Genomic DNA, 27,756 nt, shown 5'->3' with positions numbered 1-27,756 from the left:
TCAAGAACTAATCTTATTGTTTCTTTTTCTTTTTGTTATTTTTTTCTCCTACCAGTCACAGTGCTCACTTTTAAACACTTACCTCAATTTAAAACTAAGCAGAGTAAGGTCTTTTAGAATTTTTCTGGTTTTAAAGAATTGTTTTAACTGTTTCATCACTGCTCTTGCTCTGCACCTGCTGCCCTGCCCACACATACAATACTGAAATCAGTGGAAACTTAGAACATATGCCTGATATGTTTAGCACCACAGCAGGTAATGACACCTTTCTGAGTACACACATTAACCTAAATACTGTCTTGTTACCAGTAAAATAAAAATTTCCAGCAGTGCAGCCGTAAGATGCATATTTTGCAATTCAAAACCAAAGGCATCACTCAAGAGCTACTGACCACATTCACATGGATCTCTCAGAGCAGTCAGGCAGCAGTAAGGTACAACTCCAGTTAAAGTCTCTGTCACCACCTTCCTATTCAACCCTGGAAACTCTGTAAACACTCATTTTTTTTCCAAAGGGATTCAAGTGGAAAATTCACAGAAAATAAGACCTTCGATGACTATTAAGATGCAACCTCTATCTCAGCAATCCCCTAACCTGGCAACTGGAAATGCCACAAGGATCTATCACAGAAGATTCCCTCTGTATTTGTTTGCCATCACTGAAAGACTCCAGGTGAGATTGACCCACTACAGCAGCTTTTCCAAACCTTGCAAGAGAGCAATAAATCTATTACTCTTTCTGGAATCCCTCCAACTTACAGCGGTGGAGATCATGCACATCCAAAAAAATCTCTACTAAAGTTAGTGAAGTTAGAAACCAGATAAATTCTTTTTCCTAAGGGATCTCTGAGAAGCATGAGTTTGAAAAGAAGGTACAGAACATGCAGTTCCACCTTGAGTTGAGTTGCCAACGTTTTCTGAAAAACATCAGGATAAATTTCGTGATTCCTATGCTTCAGACCAATTCTGAGGTACTGACAGACTTCTGATGGCATAAATGCATCAGCTGAGGTGGAGAGAGAACCATTTTCTATCAGTATAGCTAGATTCAGAGGCATTGAGTGAGACTGGAAGAATGGTCTACACTGCATGGGTTTGCACAAAATGCTACAGTGTGTAGGATATGGGAAAAAAAACCCCAGACTTTTAAACACTGTCTCTGTGTGAGTAACTCTTCATATAGGTGCAAGTTACACAGTTAAAATAGTTCATTTGCCAAACCAACTTCTGCTATTCTGGACCACGGTTCTAAGTTCTACCACCCACAGAGCTCCTTTTGCCCATACAGGCTCCATCTTCATTGGCTCTGCTTGCAGGAATAACTAAAAGGATCAAACAAAATCTACTCTTTAAGGCCTTCAAAGGTTATGAGGGAAGTAACAATTCCTTACATACTTTACTTTTCTACAAATAGGACCTACCACAAACCCATTTAGTACTTCCATAAATTAGAGCAGTTTCAAAATTTGCTCTCATTTATACTAGCTATTGAACTAGTATAATTTGTTTTAACTGTTCCTTTGGGAAAACATTAACTTAAATACTCCTGAAGCCAGTTCCTATCCTCTAGAAATGTCACTGTCAACTCTCTTGAAGGAGTAGTTGGAAGTTTAATGTTTAGTAATCCCTGCTTCCAGAGAAGAGGTTTTTTAGTTAAGTAGTGTTTCCCTAGCCCAGATTTAAAGATAAGTTTGTGCACTGTCATTCTAATCCAGAGAGCACCTATGCCTTTATCCTGCACTAGGGTTTGATACAAGTAGATAGGTTTCATTTTCAAAAGAGCCTGTGGGGTCAGACACTCAATTTGCAACAAGCTGGAAATAGTATTGTAAATCCCATAGTGCCCCTGAGCACCCCATCTAAAATATTTTCCCAAATAGTCTTTCCAACACAATGTAAGAGAGACTTCACTTCCTGCTAAAAAGCTATGTACTGTTTAGACACATTGGTCTCTGGAGGTAAAGAAACCTGATTCTCATTTGATGCTAATCAGCAAAACCGTGGCATCAGAAGGGCCCTGCTCTCTACAGTCAGCATGGACACTGGTAGCCATCTGACCCAGGAGGTGCAGCTTTGGTGACTGTAATGATTGCCACGTGACTATTACTTGTGTCTTCAAAACAGTAGTTGATCTGTACTTGTGTCATTCAGAACTGATAGCCACATCCCCTTAAGGTCTTCCTACATGGACCTTGTTGCTTAAAAGTGAATAGCTACAGTTTAAGGCAGCCAAGTCAGCCCAGTACAAAGTTCTCAATTCTGATACCTTTAGCTCAAGAAGTATCTTAATCCAAAACCAGTCACTGAAATCAAGAGATATGCCTACACTAGAAGTGCTAAACTATTCCCAGTGTTTATTCAAGGGAAGGGATTATTCTAGCTCTTACTGAAATCTCAAGGAGTTTTCCCATGGATCAGAGGGTAAAACCAAGCATATGAGTGGTGCCACAAGATCAGGTGTAATTTACAAACCAGATGTTCATGGATGTGCCCATATGTCTGTCTTCTGGTTGCTTTGGAAACTGCTTGCATGCTCCACAGAGCAAAATCTAGCCTAGAGTTTTTCCCCACCTGAAAGAGAAAGCTTTTACACTAGGAGCTGAAAGGAAGCTTCCCTGTCTCTGCACTGCCCATGCAGTAGATCTCTGTCCATCAGAAATCAGCGCCAGGGATGAACTTCATGAATACCAGGGGCTTGCTTCAAAATGTTTTTTTAAAAATACAATTATAAATCTAGTGCTGTTGCCCAAAGACATATTAGCAAGAAAGGCTGCTAGATACTAACACTGTACTGCAAGTGCAATGCCAGTTTGTCAAAAATTAAAACTAGACAGACTTCCTTGGAACAAAGTCCACTTCCTTGGAACAAAGTCCTCTTGGTACACTGGTACCCTGTGATCAGGCCCACTGTAAACAGAGAAGAAAATTTCATTTTGCATTGGCCAGGCTTTTGAGGAAAAAAATGAACACTGATACTTGAGGATGAGAAATTGTCCAGTTGCATAATTACAGTTGTATGTAAAAGAGTTGTCCTCAGAAGCAAACATTAAATCTTTGCTCAGAAGCAAAAATTCCATCTTTGTTAATTAGAGTGGATTACTGCTTGAAGGTTTATTTAGCAGAAGTTGCTAGTTAAAATAATTTGTGCACTGTGTGGGTGGGTAAGTGCATGCAGAAGTTACAAACACTGAGCAAAGGGCTTGTGAAGAGGTATAAATGTGGCACTGTCTGGTTTGGCAGGTACGTATAGGGCAATATGTACATGCACTGCTGGATAAAGAAACTGAGATTGGGAGAACTGCTACAATATGTTGTAAGATATAAATATGTGTAAAGTTTTACAAGAGTGACTTGAATATCTTGGGTGATAGGTGTGGTGTACACGTGTATGGACTATGGGAGTAGGTGCTATTGAAAGGACAAGGACTAGTGAGGCTGTAAAATACATGCACTGAGGTGATGAGGTTAATGTTGAATGATCAGATTTCATTACCAACAGCTGTAGTGCTTGGAAATTGCTGTCTATAAAGGGGTGATTGTATAAGAGAACGTTATGTTTCCCATTTGATGCAGTTTCAGCACAGTAGGTGCATTATTATCTCTTGTGCCAATGGTATGAAGTTCAGAAGAAAGTTAAGATGCATGCCTAGCCCAGTTGTATAGCAGATGTACACTCCACTCCTATTTTTATTCTTTGATTCTTATTATTTGATTTTGTGTGTGTGTGAAATACAGTATAGTGCTGGGGGGCAGTCAAAAGACAAAACAGAGCCTGCATTTCAAAAGAAGAGATATGTTTTGGCTACCACCTGACACAAGTACTTGCAACTAATACCAGCTGGCTGCCCAGACGTGTATTAGCACTGTGGCAGGGCTGCTCATTGGTTTTGCATCACTTGGTAAGACTACATTTGCTCAAATGATGACTGAATTAGTGCCCGAGTGACATTGTGGCACCAGTCATAAATCCCACAATCCACGGCCAGAAACATTAGGCACAGGAGAATGAATGTGCCTGCTTAGTTCCAGGACAAAAGAAATATGAACTAATTCTGACCTTTTCTTTCTCGTACTTCTGACCCATGAACAGCCACTGAACTTCTGTTGATAATAGTTTATTTCTTACTAACCAGACACTCTGCTTTCTGGGCAGCTCTCTGCTACATACAGGGCTAGATAAAAATAAAAAAAATTACAAAACTTAGTCCCTGCCCCAGGATGCTCCTCCTGTGGCAATCTGGAAATGATTACTTGATACTTTAAAATTCATCACCATCCGGCAGGGCATTTCTTGCTCTGAAAGGTGACTCCCTCTGGAAAACACATGAAGAACTGGAGAGTCAAAGCACTAGGCAAAGATTTAAGACTCTCTGTGGGTTTATTATCAGAGTGAGTACACAGCAGTATCATGTGTTTACAGATGAGTAAACCTAACAGAGACAGGGTTGACACGTGCCACCAGGGACTTGCAGAGCTCACAAGGAACCTGATTCTGCTTACCTGATGCTACTTTCTCTTTTGCCTTACCTGCATTCAAATATTAGACAAAAAAGGATGACCATACTATTTTTAAAGCAAGAAATAGCAACAGTGCTGAAGTAATTGTCTGGGCCAGAACTGATTCATACAGAGTCCTACAGAAACTCTTTGCCATCTTTATTGCACCCATGAAGCATAACTCCAGATCTTGCCAAAACCCCTGTTAAAATTCCTATCTCTGCAATATGCCCAAAATAACAGCAAATTCATACTTATTTTGAGCAAACACAGAAACCAGATTCCAGCAGTAAAATCGTAGAGTTTGTGAGTGTGGGTCAGAGTTAAGTTTGTTCTCACGCAGAAGCAGATTCTCAGGTGAAATTACGGAGCATGAATGCTGGGAAAGAAGGTGTGAAGGCGCAGAACAACTGGAGTCATAAAATAGGCTCTTGTGAACGGTCTGGACTTTAGGACGTCTCCTCATCAGCGAGGGTGACACGCTCTGAACTAAGCCATGACACGGTCTGAACGAAGCCATGGATACTTTTATGATTATAATGGTAAAATAGCTGAGACCTCAGCTAGTTTAAAACTTCCGTCCTTCAAGCTTTACATTCATAAAATTTTAAGGACTGAAATGCTAAACTGGAATACCTCGTGGCTGCTTTACAAGCATAACATCTAAAGGGCTTGGCTGAGCCAGAGTCCACTAACTTCCACTGCCCTGCAGAGCTGCTAAGCTCTGGAGGGCTTCTGGGCTCCTTGGCTGGACCACACAGCTCTCACTGCACGCCGCAAGCTGCCAGGCTCCACAGGGCTTCCCCATCTTGCCGATGTAACGAGAGGACAGATCTCTTCTGAAAACCAAGGGTAGTGACTTCCCATAAGGAAATTTGCACCCAAATAGCTATATTGATGCCTGCATTCCCATATACTATTTTGATAAAATTATAGCAGAGCTCATTTCCTTCATGTAAACAAGAGCTCACTCTTTCCATGGCAACATCAGCATTTGAAATTTGGTCTAAAGTGCTAATATCTTTGTGGTTTTGGGTGGAAAAAAGTTAGAGGTAATATATGCTTATGCACATCTATTTCTATGGCAATGCTGAAGTTCTCATTGAATTTCCTAAATGAAAAGGGTGCCAAAGACTCAGGAAATGCTAATTTTCATGTAAGAAAACTCCTGTAATTTCAAAAGTGCAGATGAGATTATTTTGGAGAAAAAAAACCGTCCAGATTTCTTTCTTCTCCTATAGTGCAATTAGCTTCAGAGGAAAATCTTACTGCTTTGAAAAAACTGGAAGGGTGAAAAATGAGTTTAGATTGAAGGGTTTGTGGAGTTAACTCTGGCACATTATTGATGCTTCCATCCTAGATTTTCTGAGGTGGCTGTGCAAGCTGAATGTGCAATGCTGATTGCCAGCCTCCTGTTTTAACTTTATTATGCAGAGTGCTCACAAAGTGCTAACTAGAGCCTATTATTCAGTCCATTCAGCTCACACCTGGTTCTTAGTGAGATGTTACACTGCTTTAACACAATGAACTATGGCTTTATTGCTCTCTGCTATTTCCTCCTCCCTCCAGCTTGAAAAACCACACTTCAATCAATGGCTAATGTCAGCGAGGGAGTAATAACCTTCATTTATAGCAGCTAGTAGGGACATCTGGACAGGCCAGGGAAAAAGGCAGGGAGTAAAGCCATCAGGACGTGCAGATTACACCGTTATCATAAGAGTGCTTGGTTTCAGGAAAGCTTTTTAGTGTGGAAAGGTCCAAATGCTTCTTCCTTCAGCTGAGGGTTTTTCCTCTGAAGAATACAGAAAGGTCAAGAGAACTGGGACTGACAGCATAGCAGAGTAGTATGTTTATAACTTGCAGAAAAAAAAATAAATAATACAAAGTATATTGTAGCTGTTCAGGCTAATCCTTAAGGAAGATGAATTGATGGTTCTAGAAAATCCAGAGTCAAGTACAAGGAGTCTAGCCTGAGAGTCAGGTGGCACCTCAGTAATCGAGGTCCGGCAGCCAATTCTGCCTTCAGGACAAACCAATAAAGCTTTCCATGTTCCCCTTCCCCTCCCACCTACACACTGATAACAGAAATACTTTCTTTTTTCTATGTTATTTATCTGCCTTGTTACTCTGTCAGGTTTTTAGGGGACAAGGAGCATTTGTACGTTACCTATTACTGCGTGGAGCTTTTAGGGCCAGTTGTAATGGTATTAATAATTGGTAGAGGAAGGGTACTGGAGGGTACACCCTACTTGTACTGAAGCCCCATGTATGACCCAGGCACTTTCCCATCGATATGTTGTTTGTTAGCAATGAGGATAGAGATTATACCTGTTCAGAATTTGGCTTTCTTTTACGTTTTCTAAAAAAATGAAATCCCCGAAGGATTCACGACATAGATTGATGTGAACAGGCACTTAAACCCTCCTTGAACTGGGAAGTTGGTTTTATGTCAGGAGCAACTGTGAGTTTTACTCAGGGCTCTGTTTAGCTTTCTGTGGTGAAGACTTAAAGCCAAAAGCCTTTTTGCATGGAAGGTGGTATAATTCCAGCCACTGGACAAAACCATCATTTTTCTTTGCTCAATTGCTTCTAAAGGGAAACTCCATTTTCATGGAGAAACTGAAGCATTTCCACAGCAAAGATATTTCCTGGCTAAAATAATGTATTTTTTCCCTTACCGTGCCTGCTATTCATTTAGAAGCAGAAAAATAATTTGATTCTTTTGGAAGAATAAATAGAAGAATAAAAGAAATAAAGAGGACAGCAGTTTGCTTTCGTTTTTAGTTAACTGAAATGAAAATTCAAATTATTTTGCAGAATTCTAGATTACTAAGCAACTTCTCATGATCTAGAGATACTCAGCTTTTGGCTGTTATGAATCAGGTTTTTTCATCCACAAAAAAATAAGCATTCTGTTGGTTAAATACCTATCTCTTTAGGCACTTGGATCCCTTCTCTAATATGTCAGAAATCAATTATCTGGTTATCCTCTAATTTATTAAATCTCATGTCTCGGATTCTGAAAATATTTGGATGCTGCTGTAATGCATTTTGTACTGGTAGAGCAATTTGTGCTAATACATTTTGCACAACTCAGCCGAGGCATCTTGGCATTCTGAATCAATCTGAACTGTATTGAATACAGTTTAATTAATGTCCAATGTACCGTGCCTTGGTGAAGCGGACAGCTGGCGGCTTATCTTGCGTGACCTTGGGTGACAGACACAATCTGGGATAATGCTAATGTGTGTCTTTTGTCAGTTGATACTGGGGGAGCCAAAAAGTCAGGGCTTCAACAACCAGATGATTAGTACATATCCATAGGGATAAAGATGGGAGAGAAGATATGTCTACCATGAAAATGTCTCAGTACCTTGTGATTCACAGACAGGATAATGCCAGATGTAAGGCAATAATTTTACATTTCACAAAATATCTTACACTGATTTCAGCAAAAGAATGAATTGTTATGAAGAGGGAATGTAGGCTGGCGCAAAAAGGCTGGAAATAGTGAAAGATCTTGAGGAAATGAGCATTCCTTAAAGAGGTGCCACTAAAGCAGTCAGGTGCCTGGAAGGAGTTAGTGTATTGAACAGAGCTAGTGTGGTTGTAGGATGTGCCCCCTGACACACCCCCCCCACCCCCCCCCCCCAGCCTTCCCCCAAGAAAAGAATAAAGACCAATATTTCAATATTACTACTCAAAACTCACTGAGACATGGAGTCAAACTCATGGAGAAAAGACTAAGAAGACAGGAAAGACTTGCAAAGCCAAGAAGTAACAAGAGAAGTAACAGACGACCTTTGGGATCCGTTCCTGATTGCTCACGTTTGTGTGTAGTGAAATGTAAAATGTTCATAAAAACAGATTAACCTGTTGTTCAGAAATTCTAATAAAGAAACTCTAGAAGCATTAAAAAATCATTCCAGTTGCACAGACATGGAGAAATAATGGAGGAAACATTTTCCCAAAGGATAGGGAGAATTTGCTAAAAATCATTTTTCCTTGCCCAAATACAGAACTCACACTGGATGCAAAAACTAGATGACCAGAAATGGAAAACTGAGGTCAGTGGATCACCATTCAGACTTATTTGCACAGATGAAGATATAAAGTTTCGGTATAATTTCCCCATGTGAATACAACATACTGAAGATGGAGAAGCCTTTCTGCAGCTTAAGAAAATCTGATAGTCATTTCTAGTCATGACTAACAGAAATGGAGAAATAGTCAAGAACATTCTCTTAAATATGTTCACAGTTTATTCTTTTCACTTCTAAACATCTTGTAAAGCTATTTCTGATGTTCCTCTGGCAATAGGAAGAGAGGCTAATGGGAAAAATAGTGAAACAACTCACTTAACATAATCACCAGCAGTTGCTGATGCCCTAATTTCTCTGGATTGAAGAATTCTTCTCCACCAGCTTTGTAACTGGGCTCATGCTGGAAGCGTGACATGGCTGGTGTGGAGCAGTAGCCAAAGGAGGGCTTTGCCAAAGGCCCTGATCTAGGTTTATATATGCTGCTAATACACAAACAAATAATAATAAAACAGTGAACCATTTACTCAAAAAATAAATCTATGTTTGGTTTGCCAAATGTTTTCTTCGTGCAAATTATTTTCAAGTTTCTGTTTTCCTTTCATCCTCTTCATATAGTTATATTATGGAATAATACCTCATTGCTGCCAGTTGCTATAACATGGAAAAGTGTAGCACAATCATTTTTTAATGGATATAAATTAATAAGAGCTCGTTAGAAAACCTTAGAAGCATTTCCAGGAGGAGATAAAATTCAGTCTATTTTGAAACGTTTTATGTTCTATAGTATGAACTGCAGGGAATTTGGATAATGTCAGAATATCTGCTGTGGTATGGAATATCTTAGGTTAATTTGGAAAGAAAAATAGTCAACCTTATTTAACATACATAGGAATACATATCTATGCATGAAAAGACATAGTAACATTAAAGAACACAGTGTAGGTATCTGTTAGCATTCCCTAAATCTGCCTTTTTAACCTTCAAAAATGGGAAGAAATATATAATTTGCTTTATGTTTCTTTATAAAATAGGGTTATGCCATTAACATATTGACCCTTTATCACAAAAGAGAGCTTGAAACCCACAATCAAAGCTAACCTCAAATCTCTGCGCACACTCAAAATTAAGTAGACAAACCTTCCAGAATCTTCCAAAAGACCCTGCCCAGAAATTGCCAAACCTGTAAATACCGAGCACAGTATTCTGAAAGCAACAACAAGCTGAAATCAGAGAAAGCAATAATCTTCTCTTACTCCTGAACTTTCATATAAAATGGAAACTTGTTTGGAAAGAGCCTTTATCATGCCGTCACCTCTCCATTTCAGATTAAGGTAAAGAAAAGTTTTGAAAAATGACCAGTGTTTTATTTTTCCTTAAATTGAGTACAATTTACAAACTTGGTTTTCTACTTTCTCACTGGAGCTCCTCTCTCTGACCTAATTCAGTCTGAAATCACACTCTGGACAAGACAGGCTCAAGCTCCTCAATATGATTATAGCCCAATCATGCCTGAAATTTATGGCGTACGGTTGTTTTCCATTTTCCCTGCTTATCGGTTGAGCAACAAACACTTGCATTAAGTGGGATGTTTAGCTCTGTTCCCATCTGGCTACACGTGTCTGCATCACATCTCCAGACTTCAATATCACCTATCTTATCACTGCATCCTTTTGATGAAGAAATATCTTTGAGCAGGTCTATTCTTCCCTTCACAGCCAGTGTAACCTGACTAACCTCTCCCCTCCTGCTCTCATACAGGAGCTGGGAGATGCACTCTGGCAGGCGATTCGGGAAATCTGGATGACAGGTTCAGAAACCCTTTGAGTTGGGCTTTGGGCTTTTTTTTTTTTTTTTTTTTTCTGCTTCTTCCAAACAACTGGTGTAAAGTAACAGCTGGGAAGGAAAAGCAGGCACCTCCTAATCTTCTCCTCCAAGGATATGTTAGAAAAAGTGTAATTTCGTTTCCAGCAACAGCTGTAGCATAAGAAAGCCGACTGTTTCAGGAAGAAAATCTGTCAGCCCCATTACGTGCCACCATTCAGTAAGGTACTTCAGTCACTCCTGATCTTTAATAACAGAAATAGCTCCGTTGACTTCAACAGAGCAACTCAAGTGCTCTGAGCAGGATGCACATACCTTTCTGAACTGGGGCCGCATCCAGCACTCTTATCTGTGTGCTCATGCGAAGCCACTCTGCAGGGCAGCTGTAACCATTATCAATGATCTGAGTCTCAGGCTGAGCAAAACTGCTTCATTTTCAGTACTGAAAGGAACCGATTGGCCTTCCTTTTCAAGCTACTCGTAGTAAAATGATAAACAAGCAAAGGTCAGATTTCAGACTGCCAAACTATTATCAGCCACCATCCACAGTAACTCTTCAGGAAAATGCATAATTGCAGAACTAATGAGTCATCTGTATACTGCACAATTACCACAACTGCCCATGTAATCATAGTAATTACATATAACAAAGCATGGATGGGAGTACCCACAGCATAGCAAGGCCTAGAAATCAAGGCCAATCAGTTACAGCTGAACACACACGTAAATACACACATGGTTTTCAAATAGATGACTTGAATAAATGCATGTGCCAACCTATTAACCACACTCTTATGTACCCTGTACATAGCCAACATTGATTTTGGCAGTTTGAAAGGGCTGGAGGAGAAAGCAGGGAGGGCAATATAAAATATGTAGAATTGAAGCATGGAAGATGGAGGTGTGATGGAGAGGAGTGAAGGAATGTATGGGAAAGAAGCAGTGAATGAAAGCTAAAGGATACGTATGTATGTGTGTATGAAAATATACAGCAACATCAGAGAACACTGTGCAGATAGCAGGCTGGGCTCCTGCTATCTGCAGGATACTTGTCTTCCCAAAAGAAGGAAAAAAGAAACAAGAGGGAGAAATTAAAGAACAATTACAAACTCAAAAGCATGAAATGAGTGAGGAGAGGAAGAAAAGCAGATAAAGCAGTAAGGCTAGAGGAGAGGGCACTGTAAGCTTTGATGGCATTTTATTTCGTTTAATATATTTAAGCTTCTTTAATGCTGTATGACTTTGGAAGATGTCCTAAATCTCTGCAAGTGTGAGAAAAAACCACAATGGCAGCTATTTGGGACTCCTGTGGATTTCACTGTTGCTAACTACTTAGTGAGTTTTGTAATTAAAGGCAATTTAGAAAAGGTAGAATGAGAACCTACTGTTCACTAAAAGCCAAAGCCCCTCCCAGAGCAAACCACCAACTCCGTGGTAAAACTGATCTTTAATTTTCGCTGGAGTCATAGATTCAAAGACCATGAAGGTTCTCTCAAGAATTTTAAGTCTGTCTTCACAGTCGAAGCCAAGGAGTTCACCTGGATCCCTATGGGAACTCCAATAGACTGCAGGCAAGCTAAAGCAGGTGTTTTTAAAAGATGCCGAAACCCCAGTTTAGAGAATTCATGTGACGGCAACTTGGCAGCAAGCTGAAACAGCGGCTGGTCACGCGAAGCATGCACAAAACCATCAGCCTCTTCGCTTGGGCATGCCACGCAGGAAAACCCACCAGCCCCTTGGGACTGGGAGGCCGATCCCTCAGCAGGGAATCCGTCTGACCCCAGGGTGCTTGCCGTGCAAGCAGGAACAACACTGGCACACTGAAGCTGTGGGGTTTTAAGTCAGGGATATGTTTTCAGGCAGAGCTGAAAAGCGTTCTCCAGCTGCAATCCTGACTATTTAAGCAGACCTTCCTTTAACTTCAGCCACAATGTTGCTTCTTTTTCTGCATGGGAAAGAAATCAACCCAAGCTCACTAGATTCATTAGATTTGCATTTAAACCCAACCGCTGTTTAAATATTTTTTTATACTGTTTAACAGTATGTGCCGTTGGTCTAATAATTGTCTTGCATTAGGAGAAAAAGTGAATAAAGAATTTAATTACAGTTGAGATGTCCCTGGGATAGCTTACTGTTGTCCTGTAAATCCTTCTTCTTCACTTATCTCCAGCACAAAGAGGCATCTTTTCCACGGTGAGAAGGGGGAGGCAGGGGAATGCAGAGCGCAGTAGTGCAAGGATCCCTTTGTTGGCCGGGCTTTGTGTGGGAACACACCCTTGATGAATGACAGCCAGACCTGAAAATTAGCTTTAGCTTTTGTGAGCTCAGTTTTCCTTCTAAATTACTGCACTGCTGTAACTTCAGAAGCCAGGTATTTCCCTTGACAGTGAACGTTGCAATCTTTTGGGCCAGGATGAAGAGATCAGAATGCCAGGCATGATTCACAGGTAACTCACTGTAGAGCTCTGAAAGGAAACCACTAGCATCAAGCAATTCTAACTTTGCTCTGAACCACAGACACAAGAAAAAACTCCTACTGACACCATCAACAGTTTTGCCTCTATTTGTCCTGCAGTGTCAGGATTTATTATTTTTTAAAAATTTATTTCCCCATTAGATTCAGCTACTGTAAAGCTCTGGAGGTCTGTGTAACACAGATGATAATGCTTTCATCAAATCTTGGCCAAAGAAAAGGCCTCTAGGGTAGAATCATGAAAGCAATAAAGACTTTTTCTTGACTTCAGTATTTACATAATGTTATATTCACTGGTACACCCCAAGTTCCAAGTCAGGAATGAAGCCTTCTGCACAAGGACGTACTGAGACAGTCACTACCCTGAACAGATCACAGGCTAAACTGACAAGGCAAGAGGTTGAAGAAAGGCAGTTTAATCGTTACGCTGCTGCAGATGGGAAAACTAAGGCACCCAAGTCATGCAAGAGAGCCATGGTGGAGTTGATAGCTAGACCAGGCATTGTAATTGCTCTTCTTGACTCTCAAATTCAGGGTGTGGGGGTCACACACACTCCAGAGTTATAGGGTAGGTCTAGACAGTTATTCACACACATGCTTCTGGACTTTCATGAATTGAAAACAATTTTAAAAATGAAATATATTATTGCTGCAAAATACTTGACTACAAAAGGCATCACCTTTGCTCCTTGTTTTATCAGTGTTTCCAAAAACCTGCTTCCTGTTGCGATAAATCCTAAGCAAAATGCCCTAAGATTGGTTGCTGTGACTCAAAAAACTAAGGGATAGGACTAACTTGGCAGGGAAGAGGTTTTCCAACTTTTTGGGAGCAAGCCTGACTCTGTAAGTTCAAGTAGCCTGTCATTATCCACACATTCACTATTACAATAACTTATTACTACTATCCTAAGATGTGCAAATTGCAGTAAAGTCCTGGACCCTGCTGGGACTGCAGGCAGAGAACAATACAGGAGCAACTCAACATCCCCAAGATTGCGCAATATATTAGCAGCAGAGATGGGCCTCCTGCACCACATCCACTGACAGGGTGAGGCAGTGCCTTTCCTCATTGTCCGTTTGCCCCACAGACACATGGACAACCTCTGATGAAGGTGTAACCTTAGTGAAAGAAGTAGTGTCCAGAGGAAAAGAGCAGGTGCCCAAGAACGGGTGAGATGGAGTGAGAACATGTTCTCAGTTCAAGCAGGTCCTGGTCAGCAACTAGTATACCCATGGACAGTTTGGGGAATTTCTAGCATCCTGCTGTCAAACTGCACTTTCTGAAGGCCTTGTAGTGTTTTTAGAGCCTTGTAGGCTCTTTGCTTTGCTTTTAATGATTTCCTCATGCCTTTCAACTCCTGGGCAATGTCTAGCTTTTGACAGAGAAAAGAAATCAGCTCTGTCCATTTTCAAAATGAAACGTGTATCTCAAAACAAATCAGTTTTATTTATCTATAAGTTTTTAAAACCTGTAAGCAAAACTAAAAGAAAAGCAGACTTCAGGCAGGAGAAAACATTGTGTTTGCCTTACAACCATTTTCCCCAGTTTAACTGTAATGACAAAACCTTTCTATGCTTTGTAAAAACCTGAAACTGTATTCTTGTTTTCCACTATTTTCAGCTCAGGAGATTTTCTGAGCCTGTTGTTATTTTTCAATGTGGGAATCCTCAGAGGATCTGTCTTGTGAATACTTGTTCAATCTGCTCTTGAATTCAAGCAAACTTTTTGCATTTACAGCATCCTTTGGCAAGGAGTTCCCCAGACTGCTACCCCCTCCAAAATGCCCAATTTCCAAGCTGAGGAGCACTAGTTTATTCAGTCCTTGCTTACATGGAAACTGTTCCAAACCATTCATCATACTTGCTGCCTCCCTCTAATCTTGTTTGTTCTGCTAAACCCTTGTTGAGCTAAGAGTCCTGGACATGCTTGCTGTATTTCAGATGTAGCTTCACTGATGGCAAACTTATGCTTTCTGGTTTGTACTCCATTCCTTTCATTCGATTTGCTTTTCTGAGTGCAGCCAAGCACCGAGTTGATGTGCTGATGGAACTGGCTACCATAACCCCACGGGCTTGCTCCGGAGTGCTAATGGTCAGCTCAGAGCCCACCATTTCATATGCAAAACTAGAAATGTATCTCCCAGTGCTATCATTTCACATTTATCTACACTCAATTTCATCTGCTGGTTTACTGCCCAGTCACTTGCTGCTATAAGAACATTCTCCAGTTCTACACTGTCCTTCCTCTTCCTTATCAACATGACAATGACCAAATTTTGTCACCTAATGGCTCCAGGACAGACCCCTGTAGAACCTCACTACAGACCTCTACAAGAATATCCATTTACACCAATCTGCTGTTTCCTCTTTTTCAGCCAATTATGAATCTATGACAGCAGCATCACTTTCATGCTTTGTTTGTCTTAAAAACCTTTCATGAGGAACATTATCAGAAGTAATCTGGGAATCATGCAGAATATATTATTTGGACCACTCGTACCCACATGCTTTTCAGCCTCTTCAAAAGGTGCCAAGAGCTTTCACTTCAATGGAATTATTTTGTCAAATTAAAATACATGTAGATGTTTTTGAAAAGCCAAAGCTGAGTGTTTCTTTGAACAGTTTAGTCAAACAATGCAGTCCTGTTCTATTCTCAGTTATCCCTGATCAGATACTTACTAATTGCTTTCTGTTTATAGGTGCGTTACTCAACACTTAGATGCACATTTTATGAGAATACCATTCCCCACAGCGTCTTCTGCTAAGAAGCAAGTTCTCCCTGCATAAAAGTGAGAACCACTGATTTAATTTATATTGGCCCTCCTTCCTGTGTTATTTGGTAATCTGGCTTGTTAGATAACTATCACAAAGGTTATAAGATCTGTAACACCAGTTCCCCTTGATGGTGTATGGCTGATATATTTATGAGTTCAGGTTGCATCTAGTAAGGAGGTTGAACTGCCAGACTTTATTAGGCATGGAACATAAGATACCTTCATGTGTGAGAGTTGCTGGAAGCTCTGGCAAGAATGAAGAAACTTTACTGGGCCTTTCCCGCTTCCTGTGAAACACATTTTATGAAGTTCTCAACTAACTGTTTCTTATTTCTTCTACCATGCTAATAAGCAGATGTTTACAATTTAATGATACACTTTATGACTACACCAAATTACTTAAGAGAGACACAGTGTCTGGGTTTGGCTATTTGCCTACGAGGTGCAGTCACCCCACAGTTAAGGGCAGGCAGTGCTGGTTTTACCTTCCACTCCTGTTTGCAGACAATTCCCAATTTGTTGGAGTTCTCGAGGTAACACGGTGAACCAGCCCAATTACCTGATGTCCTGGCCATGACCCTGCCTCTGACGTTACCAGTCTGAAAAGTCATAGCGTGTTTCTGTTGCAGCAGCTACTGGCCAGAAACTGATGCTCTGTGCATATGTGTGTGTAGGGATTGTTCCCATTTCACATGTTCTTCACAGTGGTCTGGAGGATAATTTGAAATGTATGCATATCACCGAAGACAGGAAAATTTGCTCCATAAGCCCATGACAGAGAGGGAAATGTCAATAACTGGCACACCTTAAGAACAGGTAGAAGGAGGCAATGCTGAAGACCAAATGATTAAAACATGAAACAACCTTAAAGAAATACTAATAACGGACGTTATGTATCTCCATTTGTGAGCCACCATCTGCACTTGATTTGCCATTTGCCAGATGGCAAATCCAATATGTAGAGAACAGGAAAGACTTAATATCTTTCCTCCACATGAGCTGAAGTTCAGCCAGATGAGTGGAAAAACAACACTGTAGCTGCTGACAGCCACAATAGCATACTGCTGAAGACAGGTACATTATTCATTAAAGCTATAGCAGGTCCAAGGATATAAATTTGTCACGGTGGAATTTGGCTTATATACAACACCCAAAAATGCCAGTGGAAATACCCTGGAAAGAAGGCATCTAAAATTATTAAGTGAGCTCCTCATGTTCTGTGTCCTGTTGGCTACCTGTGCCAGAGCCAAAAATGCTTTTTTTCTTGAAATGTGTTTCCTCTTCTCTTCCTATACTTTTATTCCCTTCTGCTTCTCTATGTTTTCATCCGAGTGATGCTCAAGTAATTTTCCTACCTGCCTTCCAACTTTTCGTGAAGGTCTTAAAACCTTCATTCTCCTGCCCTTCTGCTATCACAGAGTCATCAGCAAATGCAAGCTCAGTTGCCGTCCCCATGCAAGTCGTGATCTACCTTGATTCCACACCCATCTCCTCTCAGCTGACACCTCCCTGGAGGTGGTGAGCCATAATGGCAAGCTCTACAGGAGCTATAACAGGGCTTTTAAGCCTCTCTCGCAGCCAACTTCTACACAGTCCAGGGAATGTATCAAGCCTGACCCGTCTTCTATGGCAATGATTTGCCAGGAATTGTGGTGGATACTCTTTGAGGCTACACTGGCTTATGTTACAGTTCAGTAACGAGGTGCAACACTATTACTGCAGTGGGTGCTACCCTCAAATCCAAACCCACTGTGCTGTATAATTTTATTCCTCAGTGTAAAACATTTCAAGCTACTGTGCCTTACTATTATAATGTGGAGGAATTTATAAATAAAATTCTAAAACCTAAGTTAAATGCTGTTAGGGTACTTCTAATACTTGCATTACTGGGGGGGGTGTACACAAGGACATGCTTAACACAGGCTTTCTAAAGCTGTATTTTATTCAGCAGATGAGTAACAGACAGATGTTATGTTTATGGATCAGAGCAATCAGATGACAATATTACAGGTTCTAGTAAGTAAGGACACTACTAAGGTAGCTACAGTTCACAGTTCATGGTTTTTTAAAAATTGAAATCTGACTTTGAGTGCTAGTAAAACTATAGACATTCAAAAAATTACCTACACAAGTGTCTGATTCTTTCAATGCTATTGTTGACCACCGTTACTTGTTACATTCTACAGAAGAGAAAACTTTCCTGTTTCAGAAGGAAATTCTACTAACACATATTCTTGCAACCAGACCTATATTATTAAATGAGGTTGTTTATTTAAGGAGAGCATAAATTACTTTTTAAAATTAATTGTTCAAAGCTATCCAGAACTCATTGCTATAGCTAGGATCAGAATTCAGGAACTGCTGAGCAACTTGACACTGAGCCATCTATTTCCATATCTGTACTAATAATAAGACCATAGAACTAGTCCAAACCCTTTCATATAGGGAAATTAAATATGACACAAATAACACATGACAGTGCCAGCAAAGCCTATGTAAGGAGGAAATTCAGGCTTGGTCACTTATATATTCATATTAGTCAAATTGCAGTCAGTATATTACAGTGCAAAGCTTTAGAAGACTTCAGTCAGAGCAATAAGTTTAAAGATTAACATACTGTTAAAGCTTGAAATATGATGCTTATCAGGCTTGTTGGCATGTAGAGATTGAGAAGAGGTGACAGTTTGTAACATCAAATATGTGTTGCTCATATCACCAAAATTATGTAGAGTGCAAAGGTTTATCGCCTGGAATCCAGACCACAAAAATCCTCAGTCTAACCCAGTCATGTCAGAAATTGCCTCTTTTTAACTAACAAAAGCTTTTTATTTTTTGATATGACACCTTTGCAAATTCTGTGATATGCTGAAAAGTGTGAAAAAGATTTCAGTGAAGCCAGAGAGCAATTTTTACAAGATCATTATATACATTTGGTATATATAATTTCTGCATTACCAATTTTGGTCTGGTTGTTCTCTTTTTCATTCAATCAGTTAATGGACTGACATGGTATGGATTGAAAAATACAGTTTATAAAGTAGAATTGAAAAGAACTCTGTCTGAACTTCTGAGAGCAGAAGCAAAGCGAAATTATATACTTCTGTCTATATAGCTCACTAAGGTCTGCTGTTTTTTAAAAAAAAGATAGTAAAAGCAGTCATCTAGCCCTCTTCATCTTAGCAACATTTCACTTTCACTGGTGTATTACCTTTTCCTCAATTATTTCACTCCTTTAGTATCTTCATCCATTTCCTGAAGAAGCTGAACAGCACAAATCTCTGAACAAGTGCAGCCTTACTGACCTGAGAGCAAAGAAACCCTGAAAAATTTTTACTCGCATAATTCATCACTAACATTCTCCAGAGTTCAGATTGCTTCATGTTGTGTCCTTTCTCAGATGTAATAAATGTAATAATCCACAATTTGAGCCAGTTACTCATTGAGCCAAATCTATCACAGATTTAAACTGGACCATGACCTGGCCCACAGTGCATCACTCTACACACATGCACATAGCAAATAAAGATGAAATACTGCAAAAATTGTGATAAACTGAAAGAAATCACTAACATCAGAAAACAAGTTTTAAGTGAAGGACACCATAAAGTTAATTCCCAAGTCTTCAAGGCAAAATGAAGGCCTAATTAAGATGTTTGGCCAAGGTTTAGTAGTTATATAAAGTAGGCACATATATGTTCTCCTCCCTGAAGATAAATCAGTGAGTAATTACTGCAAGACCAGCAGACTGGGAAATTAAGAGGAACCCCCCCTGTGTTACAGGCCCCAACTTGCCTGTTACCCATGTTCCTGCTGATTATCTAGAGCGTTGGTTTCCGCCAAAAATCAAGATGAAATTTTAATGTAATGCAGTTTCCTCATTTTCAAGAATGAACATGTGAACACAGAATGATAATCCAGCCCTACTGCACCTTTCATTTGTATAGCCTCTGACTCCTAAACAGTATTAGCAGCCTGAGTGAAAAGGAAGTCCAATGGTCCTGTCAGTAACTGCTCCTACAAATGAGATGCAAAGATGGCAAAAGTTCACCAGTTGATAGTAAAACTATAAGTATAAAATGTGTATTTTTTTTGAAAAATACAAAATATAAAACACTATTTTATAGCAATACTATAAAGTCAAATACCAGACACGATAACAATCTCACCTGTGCTTCAGCTAAACTGAACTGTTACAAGCTTTACTGGGAAATTAAGTGTTTTTAAAGCAGTGAATAAAAATTAACTAAAATTAATTTGACATAAACCTGTTTTAAATGTCTTTATATCTGTGGGATTTGGGTTATGTCTCTCTACTCAACTGCAGTAAACATTGGCAGAAAACAGTAGAAGTTCTATTCTCCAAGATGAACAACATGAACAGTATCTATCCTAGGAAATTCTGTCCGTTTTCTCTGAATTATTGGCTTACAAAATCCAGCTGGGGGAAAGAAAACAAAGGACTGAACACCATAACCAGAGCTGTAAGTCTTACATCCCGTTATGTTATTTTGGGGTGCAGGAGAAATATATCTCATGCACCCTGAAATGCTCCCCTTCTCTCGGAGGAATTTTGAAATACTTTCTGCTCTTCTTTTTGAGTAGCCCATCTTCTGTTCCAAATCATTTAGCAAAAGCTCATCTGAGAATGTAAACCTGGTTGCATAGATTTTAATTCCAGGCTTGGGATGTAGCCATTATTACTATTGTTGTTGTTTCTCACCAACATGAGTCACCATCTGGCAACAAACTATAGTCCAGGAAACTTCTATAACTTCCTCTTAATTTAATTCTTCAGGTTTCTCACCCTCGTTTAGCATGATATTACCAGAAACCGATCCAGATGTTACAGGGAGAGGCAGGAGATAAGTAGCTACTAGCTGGCTTAGACAATTCTCTGTAAGGGTTGGATTCACAACAGTTACTTTCAGACACAACTGCAAACAATCACAAAAAACTTAATAGTTCTTTTAACCGGAGAATAATTGATTTATACAGGTCATGATTCAGCCAAGCATTTAACTACACAGTTAACTTTAAGTGTATATTGAAATCAACTGCAACTGGTTATTAGCACATATGTTAAATTAAGTTATGTTTCCGAATTTTGTGAAATCAGTGCCTACCATGTGAAGGAGAAAATATATCTGTGATGTATAGATAGCTGCTGGACTGTAAGTCTGAGCCTATTTGGTCTCAAGTAGGTTTGAGCTGGGATTTAAATTAGGTTTGAATAAACTGGGACAGTGCTAAGCTGAAGTATCCTAGATCCCACTTAATAAAAAAAGCATTTCTACTAAATATGGTTAAAAAAAGTCATTTTTCCCCCAGAAAAGAAGTCATTTTCCCCCCAGGAAAACAGAAACTAAATTAAAAAAAAAAAAAAAAAAAGTAGAAGGAAAAAAAAAATCAGGACATATTTAAAATTAAACATCAACTTCAGTGTTTTTCCAAGCACCTCCACTCGGTGGTGAGGGCAACTCTCCAATCTGAGAAACAAGTATGTTTGCAAAGGCCTTGAATTCTTTGAATTCTGGCAACTGAAGTTCAGAGGTGATGTCTTCAGTCAAACAGAATACTCTCATGTGCCCTTCTATCTTGCAAGACACTTCGCACCTCTATTAAAAATTTCTGTGATTGATTCTGGCCTTCTCTAGTGCCTGGAGTCATATTTTTCCTTTTCTCAGTGTCTCCTGCCAGGGTCAGGCTGGAGCAAGAAAATGATGGCAGCATTTACAAGTTTCTTCAGGCTCCCTGGATTTAGGGCACTTCCCCTATAATCCAAAGGGCTGTTCTGATGAATGCCAGACATCCACAATCCCCTCTTTTGTAGTGCTCCTTACATACGAACTCCTACGCTGACCAGTGCAGCTCAGTGAGGTGCATCTGATACATATTTGAGAAATGCATTAGGATGTTGGGCCATATGCATACTATATGGTCACCCGGGGCCGAAAGGGGCACAGTCCCCCCTGTTTGTCAGATTACTCAAAGTCATTGCTATCACTAGAAAAATATTAGGCGTAAAAATTTACTTATTTAGAAAGCACAGATCTGCAATAAGAGGACCAAGTTGGAGAAGAACATTATTCAGTGTATTATTTAGATCCTTAACAATAATGATCCTCTTTAGCCGTTCTTGCATCTCAGCTTGGGAGTTTGTCTAATTGCTCTCTCCTAGTCACTTGGTGCTGGCTTTCCCTTGGGGCGTTCATAGCATGATGTGTTTCTTAGACTTATGTGTTAGAGACGTACTGGGAGCTCATCAGGCTGTGATCATTAACGAAGGCTTTTAAACCTGCTCAAAGCTGCCGGCTTCAGCTTAAATCCAACCACCTCTTTTTTCCTGCTTTCCTGACTTTTTCTCTGAATGGGCACAGGGTTATCACATGATAACATGAGGCACAGAGCTTTGCCCTCCCTTTTCTCTCCTTAGAGTGTTTTAATTAACATTTCTATTATACACATTCATTACCACATTCCTGGCTTCAGCTTTAAACTGGTCATTCTTGTTACAAGCCCTCTAGGACACAGTGGTAAAACTTTACACATCTTATATTATAGCAATTATTAATCACAGGTACATTTTAGTGATTGAACTACAGCAATTGCTACCAGTCTAAACATAATACTTAAACAGAAACAAATGACAACACTGGGAATGGCAATACCTGCATAGGGCAACACTCTCTTGACCCCATTAGTTTTACAGGGCCCTTTGGGGGCTTTATCACAGCTGCAACTATTCCACAGCCCCACTGTGTCTGGGCAAGTAAAGTGCTTCTGTGGCAGAGCAGGTGTGTTGGATGCACTTATTAAGGAGAGCTACTAAATCAGCTGATGACCAAAGTCTACAATTTGGGTGCTGGTTGTTAGGAAATGCTCCTCTCAAAAGCATGAAGCAAATCAGAAAATATCTATTGGCAGAGGTGGAGATGGCCAGCGTGATTTCTCTTTAAAGCCTACAAGACTAACACCTGCAATAGATTTTGAACATGCAAAAGAGGAGCTGAACTTGAGTAAATCCTTGCGGTGGGTTTCCACTGGTGGTTTTAGCCAAGAAAAAACCACAAGCAGCCACTAAAAAGAGGGATTATATCATCCAGCGGGACTTTGGCTCCTCTGCCCACCTCCTGCACCAACCTGGTGCAGCCAGAAAAGCTATCTGGCTAGAAAGTATCTGTGTTGGTATTACTGGCTAGCTTTCAGCTGGATCCATTCCCTCTCCAAACCTGTGTGGGTGGAAGAAAGGCCTTTTCTGTACTTCCATCAGCTGGAAGCGACTGTAGGAACATATCACTAGCCTAACTATATGCTGGTGGTGTTTCAATATTTTTTTCTGATAGCACTTCACCCTTTGTTTGCCTGAGCTTAGAGGGTGATTAGTAGGCGTTTCATAAGAATGTGGAACAACAGAAATAGGAAGCTGAAAGGGAGGCTTTATATGCAGGCTTAGCCTAGTGGGAATAAGTTCTTTCTTAGATCCCTCTAATTGCTTTAATAATTAAGAAACAATTTTGCTAAGCTATATTATACTTGATTTTCATAAAATCACTCATGTGGAGCCAAGAATTTAAGCAGCACTTCATGTGCATACAAAGAAAAAACACATCCCTCTTCAGTTGTGCCTTCAGGAGAAGCTAATAAAATGTGTGTGAATATCTAAACTGAGTTTTAAAATTTTTTTCTGTGTTTATGAATTCCTTCTATCCTGACAAAATGAATGACATTGGTCAATAAGTGCCTGACACATGCTCCTTTAGGCACTCAGGGCTTTGATGCAGAAAAACACTTGACTGCCTACTTCACTTTAAACAGTTAAGTGATCACATTAAATCTACACTACATTTAGACCTAAACTAAAGCATGTTCTCAAGCAGTTCTCTTCTGGGGGCCTCTACTTTCCATTGTTTATATGTCAATAAATTTTCACTCTAAGTTAAAATTAGCCAGGATTTTCAAATTCAAGACAATAGGAGATCTCTGTTTTGCAAGGGGTGGAGGCTTGGCAGCTTTGTGTCTCAGACTTGACAATCTAGAAATAAGGCTTGAAAACCACCCATATGTATCTTGAAATGAAAGGGAAAAACTCTGATCTCAGTCTGGCTGCCATGAAAACCCAGGGTGGCTCCACTGAAAAAAACCTTAATCCTCTCAACTGATCCCACTGAATTTTCTATGCTTTGGGCTATTTTTTTACATTTCATTTTCTCCATACATTCCTGGGGTCAGCAATACCCACCAGTGCATTCCAGACCTGGTTCAGTTAGGAAGCCTTTATGGAATACAAGATGTTTTCGTGATGAAAGTGACCACTTGAAAAGCATCTACTAAGGCAAAAAATGAAGTGCTATTTATCTAAAGTCTGATGCAGAGAGGTACCCATCCTGGAATACTTGGGTATCCCAGCCACAACTAAGGAAGCAAAGAATATGTATATGAAAAGCATAGGGTTTAATTTTTTGTTTTAAACCTTCATGCTTAAAAAGCATTTTAAAAGCATTAAGTTTTTTAAAAGGACTATTAAGAGTTTCTTCATCAACCTACATGTGGGAAGACTTCCTTTCAGCTGCATGATAGCTCAGACAATAAACTCATTCTCTGAGTCTAGTTATCCAGTTGCCAGGGGTAAAGCAACATCAGAAATAATTGGGGGAAAAAAAGCCCAACAAATGCTGCCACAAATGGCACCTGGAATAAAAAAATACCTTTTGCACCACATCAAGGTAAGAGTGTGAAGTTAGTCTCTATATTTGCAGCCAGCTGCTAGAAGGTTAAACATTAACCTGACAAGGTAGGAATTTCTATGCCTTTGAAAAAAACAAAAAAAACAAAACAAAAAAAACCCCACACTAGTGTCAGGGAACTGCCAAAGTCAAGAATATTTGTACTGTAGCTGTAACTACAGCAGTTTAGATGACTGCCGGGCAAAACGTCCTGCAGACAGCTTTCCACTTTATATTTTCTTTGTCACTAGATGTCACTGTACTCACAAGCGTGTGCCTGGGACTCCAGGCGATCTGGGCATTGATGGCCCCGGGACATGGGAAGAAGGAACATCATATCTGAGCACTGCTGTTTGGCTTTACCTTTGTCATCTGGACTTGCATCCATTTCAGTTTTCACTTAATTTTGGAGCAGAATCAGATTTATTCACTTTTGTAGCAAATGTTTCAGAGTCGATTTGATTTTTTTTTTTTTCATTTAACCTTGAAAATTCCATTAAGGAAAGACTTCAGTATATTCCAGCTCAAGCTTGACAAGCAGAGGAGCTGGCGTTTGAACTGCTGCAGAAAGGGTGTTCCTGCTCACGCCCAGATGGGCCAAACAGGCTGTGTTTAAAAGACACCTTTCCATGAGCTACTGCTTAGCGTGCAGCCAATGAGCAAAACCTAAATTACAGCTTGAGTTAATAATGATCATAACTGAACCAAGGATGCAGTGAAGATACCCACAGCAGCCTCCCAAGCTTGGATGCGCTCACTAGGGCGCCCATTCCCTCCACGTGGAGGTAGTCAGTGACTGGGGTTCACCCTGATAAAACACACATCTTCCCACAAGACTGAAACTCAGCCTAAAGAGAAAGTCAGCTTAAGACCCATCTATCAAGGTGTATCATCAAAGCCCTTTACCCTTAATGAATTATCGAGCAACAGATAGATTCATATCTATCGTCCTTATGTGCATTAGAAAGTAGTTGACAATGTCATAAATGTCTTTCAAACAGTGACTTTTCTGTAAGTATCCTGTGAGATTTTTGACTAAGTCATGTAATTTGTGCACTCTCTGACTGGAGACTGAAGCAATAATAAGAAGAATGTGAAAATCAAAGTGATTTCAAGACAGCTCCACTAATTTCTCATTAAAAGATACTTGAAAATAGCTGTGTGATTTTTACTTTTTGGCAAAATTCCTTTTGGACAAAATTCATTTACTTAAACATCCACAGATATTAAATTACACGAGTCACACAAGGAATTAAAGTGAACACACAGGGACAGATACTAGCTGTTGTAAAGCAACCCTACTCCAGAGACTTCTGATTTACATCAGCTAGGAATTTGGCGAGCAGGTTTTATTTGGTTCTATGTTCATAGATGATTTCCCATTCATCCAGATTTACTACAGCTTGTTAAAATTCTATTTAACAATTTTAGATAGGAAGCTCTATAAACCACTGACTTTATTTTTTTGTAAAAGAGATGACACATTTGCAAAGAGGTTTTTTTATGACTTCAGGATAGGCTCAAGTGTGGGAAAGACTGAATGGCTAAAGGTAGATTAAAGTATCCTGATCCTCGGCATCCACTCAATGTAAGAGGAATAAAGGACTATTTTACAGGTCCACATCCTTTGCTCTAAGAGGTACTTATGGTATCATATTGGATTTGGTAAATAACTAAAATCAAGGTTCACAAGGGATAGAGGACTGCAGGAAAAAAAACCAAACAGTGTCTTCTCTTCACAAGGAAAATTCCCAGTGATAAAATCTGAATTTGCAGTTTGTTTGCACTAAGAAAAAAAATTGGCAATATCTCCATACTGTGACTGGAGGAGTGTCTGAGCATTTCCAGCTTCCTGCAAATACATGTAAATTTACAATGTGGTCTACAAAAACATTTATGCATGTGATTTTGACATTCCCTTTTAAGAAATATTTACACACAGTTAATTTGAAATATTGAGTACTCAGAATATGAATGAGAAGCAGTCATTGCAAAAGTCATTCATGTAGAAATTCCAACATAATACCAATATTTATGCATTACTTGCCCAGATACAGAGTACCAGATCACTGGCTAGGATGAACCAATGTCATCTTATTATTTATGGCAGAAGATGTGATAGAGGCCATCTTTCATCTCTCTCTATCTCTACATATTCCATAGTTTTTATTTTTAAAAGATCTTTATAAACTTTTGGTGGAGAGAGAGAAGTCCACAGTGCCTATCAAGGCTTACCCAGCTTCCCACCGACAAATTGCTTCACATACTTTGCAGGTTTCTTTTTAGCACAATTCACTAGTGACTTTTTGCAATGCTCATCCTGTTCTCCTTAGCAGTCATTTGAATAATCTGTTTTGTTCTACTACAGCTAGAGTCAGCATCTGACATAGTCTACTCTCTTCCTTCCACACCAACTTCGCTCTACCATGGCTTAGTTCAGAAAGCAATTAAATTTCCTGTGACGGCCGATCACATCAGTTCAGCAAGAAAATAATTCCAATTTCAGCAGTATGTAAAATCAAATGAGAACAGTGAAGCAGAATAAATTCTTCAGCAAATCAGATCTTGTTTGAGTATTACTAAAAAGTGTCAGAGGTTTTATCTAATATCTGATGCCTCATAGTAGGCTAGCACTTCTGCTCAGCTACAAAATGATATGGGCAACTCTGTCATGTTAATTTTCTAACTACTTAATTACCAACAGAGATAACAGCAATGGAAAGAAACATACCTAACAAGCCACTTGCAAAAACATTATAGTTCTTCTAGAAATATGAAAACCCTTCAAAATTCGTCTTCATTTGAAAAGAGCGCTGTATAATTACAAATTTAGTGATTTATAAAAAAGGCTTTGAAAATAATTTGTGAAACAGTGAAAAAAACATGAAATGGTGAGAAGGCTGCCCTGGGCTCTCTCCCTGGCAGTCTCCACATCTCAGTCCTGTCTTGTGGCAGGTACCTACCCACAAGTGACATCCAGTCCCTCAGCAGATCAGCCCTAGCACAGTGTGTCTACAGCTTTTGGGGAGCTGACTCTCGGCTGGCCAGATGGTTAAACAGTAATTGGGCTTTGGAAGCTGACTGCCTCCACTCCCCAGTGTCTCATAACTGAGGCACATGCAGCTCCACAGAAAAATGGTCCCACTGGAGATCCTTAAGAGACTTTCGTTACAAAATGTCCGCATATAATATATAATCACACATCCAACAGCAAAGTGCTGGATGGACTCATGAAAGGACAAATCCTAACTTATCCTTTCCCTCTAGGGCACTGCAAAGCCCTCCACAAGTGTTACCCTAGAAGTCCCACCATGGGAAGGCAGGCCAGGGAGACACATGTATAAAGGTCTGCATCGGACACTATGGAGCAACACGCACTAGAGGTGTAATTAAGACTGGCAAGGAACGGGGATTCAGTGGCAGGG

This window comes from Athene noctua, chromosome 1 (genome assembly GCF_965140245.1).
Source record: "Athene noctua chromosome 1, bAthNoc1.hap1.1, whole genome shotgun sequence".
Taxonomy (NCBI): domain Eukaryota; kingdom Metazoa; phylum Chordata; class Aves; order Strigiformes; family Strigidae; genus Athene; species Athene noctua.
Note: the sequence above shows the minus strand (reverse complement) of the source record.